The sequence below is a fragment of the Lolium perenne genome, chromosome 3, assembly GCF_019359855.2.
Source record: "Lolium perenne isolate Kyuss_39 chromosome 3, Kyuss_2.0, whole genome shotgun sequence".
NCBI classification, from domain to species: Eukaryota; Viridiplantae; Streptophyta; class Magnoliopsida; order Poales; family Poaceae; genus Lolium; species Lolium perenne.
Genome location: NC_067246.2, coordinates 129,043,870 through 129,049,118, shown reverse-complemented (window position 1 = coordinate 129,049,118; position 5,249 = coordinate 129,043,870).

Genomic DNA, 5,249 nt, shown 5'->3' with positions numbered 1-5,249 from the left:
TTAATCTTGGAAACAAGACAAGGAGATCCAACAAAGGAATATAATTCTTCTCTATTCCAAATTATTATACATCAAAACCAGAGAGGTGAGAGTTCTATATTATTTATTAGAGAAGCAATAACAAACCTGGAGCTAAACCTTGGATATACATCCAAGTCTTCAAACCATCATCTTTAAGAGAAACACTAGGATATTATTCAAGACAATTCCTAGAGAGAGAACCTAATTATGTTAAACCTAGATATTGATGATCACATCATTTTCTATGGAGCCCAAACTTAGGTTAGCATTAAAGTCCTTCCCCAAATAAGAGAGAGACCACTCATACCAATCTTAGCTTTACCTATTTAAGAATAAAGGACAACCATTGAACTAAAGTATTAGGAGTTAAACCATATCATTTGGGAGTGGTGAGCTAGCCAATACCAAATGGAGTAAGATCATATCCATGAATTGATGAAGTAAAGTAGCAACTAATTCAACCAAGATAGCCAAGTGGAGTTTTAGACTTGATACCTATTGAGATATTGTGAGTACACCATAAAATCTAGAATCACTATTCCTAAATGAGAGAGCTCAAGCTTTGGTGTTATACTCAAGATAGATGAGGAAACACTTGAAATGAAGGGAGAGAACTATCCATATATCCTGATGATTAAATCATCATTCCTTGAGAAGAATCATAAGTAATTATCTCAGGCATTCTCCTGGGATATAAATCTAATGAGATAACCATGACCATGTCCACCTAAGGAATTATAAGAGAAGTACTATACCCTAGCTATTCAAGTCAACACTTGATATTGGGAGTGAGAAACCAAATTCATCAGATATACCTTAGAAAGCCCAACCTTGATCATTATAAATTGAGTAGTGATCATAAACCCTAAGAACTTGAGGTAGAGGATATTAAGAACATAAGGAAAACCTAGTGCCAAATTCTATACTTTGCATGGTGAGAAACCATACATCATTATAACCAAAGTTAACTATAAAAAGAACCATAACCACTTTAATTACCTTAATGATAGATTAAGGCTAATATTAGAAATCTATTGATAGAAGATAAAACCAATTCCCATGTACCCATTCACTAAAGGAGTACATAAACTATTAAGCAAGTAATCATATTACGTTGGTAAGGGGAGACTAAAACCTAGCAAATATAAAATGGTGTCATCTCAATTCTACAACCTGTAATCATATCTCAAACCTAGAATGTGTATCACTATGGTGATCATAATATAAACCTAGACCCTAATTGAGATCCAAACCAATTTCCATTAGGTGAATATGATGAGAACCCTAGAATTGTTCACTAATTAAAGTTCATGCTTAATTATGGAACTTAAGTATAACCTAGTGCTAAACCATTTGATTAAACCCATGATGGTGATCAATCACTTATCTTTATAACCAAGACCAAACCATGATGAGAGTAGTACCTACTCTAGGTATTTCAAGGTGTTACTAAACTATAATAAAAGTACTAAACTTGGAAGGAGTTCTAGTAGAAGTTCCAACTCATTAGCACATAGTTATGCACATAAGATAAAAGGCAAGTGACAACATTCTCGAATAGGAGATCAAGTCCTTAGAAATATCCAGGTATAGGAAATCATGCCACTAGATCATCTCCTTAACTTATAAAATATAGGGCACATGAAATCACACCTTTGAAATCCTATTTCAAAATAAGAAACTAAGCCTTAAGATCAAAATACATTAATAAATCCTTGCTAGATAAAGCAAAGTCAATTTATCACCTATTATTATAAACTGCTATAAGTACTATGGAATTTTAAAAGAAAAAGAATGGAAGATTATAATTATTAACATACATACTTGAAATATTGTGTATGTTGAACCTATCATTATATTAAACATCAAAATAGTATGCCTCCAGTAGAATTATTGCTTAATAGGTAATTTCCAAGTTAAAAGTAATTACAAATTTCTGCAAACAGAATTGAATTCAAAACTGAATTCAAAATAGAATACAAAAACAGAAAATAAAACAGAAAAAGAAAAGAAAGGAAAAACCTTACCTGGCACGCAGCCCAGCAGCAGCCTGCAGAGAAGCCCATCACTTCGGCCCAAAACCCAGCCCATCACCGCCCAGCTTACCTCTTCGTTGGATAAGACCGAAGACGAGGTCGCCACCTTCGTCTTCGTCTCTGCACGCGTGGGAGAGCGCCACGGCGACGGCGAGCTCCACGTCCCGGCCGTCATCTTGGACCACGCGACCATCAACGACCAACCTGGACCCTATAAGTACTCGTCCGAAGCCTCCCGCGGCCCTGTTCTTCATTTTTTCCCCAAATTGAAACCCTAGCCCGCCCGGCCGATTCCGTCGCTGACGTGTGGAGCCATCCCGAGCACTGCCGTGAAGCCCTGGAGCTCCGCCTCATCTCCAGCAACCTCCTCGTCGACGCGCGCATGCCGGGAAGTCTCGAGGTCGTCGAATCGTGACATCAAGTCCGTGCCGGTGACCACCAATCGTCAACGTTCGCCGTCGACTGAGGCCTCCCCAAGCCTTGCCGTCACGCGCGTCGTGCTCCTGGTGAGCCGATTATCTCCCTAGCATGCTCGCTGAGCTCGATTGCACGCCGTAGCGCCACCGCGTCGCTAGCCCGTATGTGCCGCCGCATCAACTCGTCGTCGGGCACGCTCCGGTGACCAAATCGGAGTGGCGCCACCACCAATCAGTTCGTCTTGACGCCCTCGTTCGTTTGAGCCTACGCACAGCCCCGCGGGAACCCTGTATCGCCGGCGCCGTCCACCACTGACCGCCGGCAGAGCACATGGTTGCCACATCGGCACCATGTGGCAGCCAGCGTGGCTTAGCCCCACCAGTCAGTGACTGTGTGGGTAGAGTCACCGGGTACATTTAGTCATTTCCTTCTTTTAATTTAAATCCCATTTTTCCAGAAACTTCAAATAAATCTATAAAATCCAATTTAATTCAGAAAAATATAAATGAGATATTAAAATTCTTAGAAAAGAAAACTCTATCCAATGAAAATATAACCACTGTTCTTTACTTGTTAACATTATGCCAATTATCATTCCTTGTGTGCTCAATTGATTACTATACCTTATTAACTACCTGTTTATAATACCCAGTAATCAAACCTGAATAAGAACCTTGTATGTGAATCACTCTAAAAGTGCAACACACCCTAAACCAATCATTACCACTCACTAATCCTAAATCATCGGGGTTAGGACACGCTTAGAACGATTGCATCTCATACTTATGCATTATTGCATCCTTGCCAATCTTTTAAACATCGTCCTTACCGGACGATGATGCTATTTTAGAATTTGGAGTTATTGCGTATCGAAGACCTTGCCTGCATAATCTTGCAGTCAAGAAAGGCAAGTTCATCACTTGCTCATGTCATTTGAGTATCTTTACCAAATTACTTGCAAAGTACTATGATTATCACTATTGCATAAAAACCAAAACCACTATTTTCATAACTATGAATATGACTATGTGGTGGGCAATGGAACCATGGATTGTGTTGATATGGTGGAGGTTCCATTGCAAGGGTTTATATCCATCTAGGATTAACAACAAATGTCGTCCAGTGATTCTTGTGCCGTAATACCCGTGTTAACCATAAGATCCGGAGTGGGACGGAGTAGTCAAACGTGTTTCCACCTCTCGTACATCAACGGATGCGCTCTACCGTAGACACTTGTATCTGTCGGGGGCGAGCGGTTGGCTGGGGAAGCCTTAAGTCCCCACGGCATAGTCCGTAGACACTTGTCGCCCGAAGAACAAGCGGTTGGCTGGGGAAGCCTTAAGTCCCCACGGTATTGCGGTCTATGATGGGTTGCAGCTACCGGCGAAGGAGTTTGGTTAACGAGTCCCAAACTGTTGTCGTGGTCGGGGTCCACCCGTGAGTGGGAATAATGGGACCGGCGAGGACCCAGGGTCGGGGCATGCAACAAAGGGTGGGTGTGCGAGGTAGCGGAGGAACATGATTGGCTAGACCTTATACCGGGCCTCACACCAAAGGAAGTGTGGACGAGAACTAGACTCGGTTGGCACCAAGGTTAAGATCTCTTATGGGTAAAGCAACACACCTCTGCAGAGTGTAAAGAACCGTGACCTGTCACTCCCTGTTCCGGGATATGGAACTGCGAACGCGGCCGGAAAGGAGCTCCATGAAGTTCTAGTAAACCGGTGAAGGCTGACGGACATAGTTCTTCTGAATAAAAGCAGCCTTTTTAAGAAATGATTATGAAAACCTGCATTGGTATTAGACTTTCTGGTCTAATGCCGTAGCTAGTGCATTAAACACCTCTTTCCTATAATGAACTTGTTGAGTACGCTCGTACTCATCCCACTCTTAAATCCCCTGCTTAGATATGGAGGCATCGAAGGAGGATCTACAGTGCAACTCGAAGGCCGAGGAGTCAACAACTACTTCACGAGACAGGACCCTGTCAGAGGAGTTAGATACCACATCCAACAAGGAGAAAACCTAGTTTAGCCATAGAAGGGAACTAGCTTCCTAACCTAGCTCCTATTTAGCTAGAGTCTATTCTTAGCCTCTGTAGTTAGTGAAATACTCTACAAATAGAGTTCGTGATAAGACTAGACTACGAGTCGTTCTTCTGGAGTTTATTTGCAGTTTTACCTCATTGTAAAGTAGGAGGCTGTGATGATCTTATGTAACAGAGTCGATGTTGTAATTCTATAGACATGCCTTGGACCCGCATATGTTTCTGTTGTACCACTCTGAGCGATATAATACCCGTGGAACTGTGTTTCATTGGTGTTATATCAGACTTACATACTACACCATGCAGTGGTATGCCGGGTCACCACATACATATAATATTAGGAATGCTACAGAGCTCCCCCTCACTTTCTTGTAAATACAGGCCTCTCCATGACACTGTATAAACCTGAAGTCTTTGATCACCTTATCAAAGCGTCGGTTCCAACTTCTGGATGCTTGCTTCAGTCCATAAATTCAACGCTGAAGTTTGCACACCTTGTCAGCATTTTTAGGATCGACAAAACCTTTGGGTTGTACCATATACAACTCTTCCTCAATGTCTCCATTAAGGAACGCCGTTTTGACATCCATCTGCCAAATCTCATAATCGGAAAATGCAGCTATTGCTAACAAAATCCTCATAGACTTTAGCTTCGCTACATGTGAGAAAGTCTCATCGTAGTCAACACCTTGAATTTGTCGGAAACCCTTTGCGACAAGTCGAGCTTT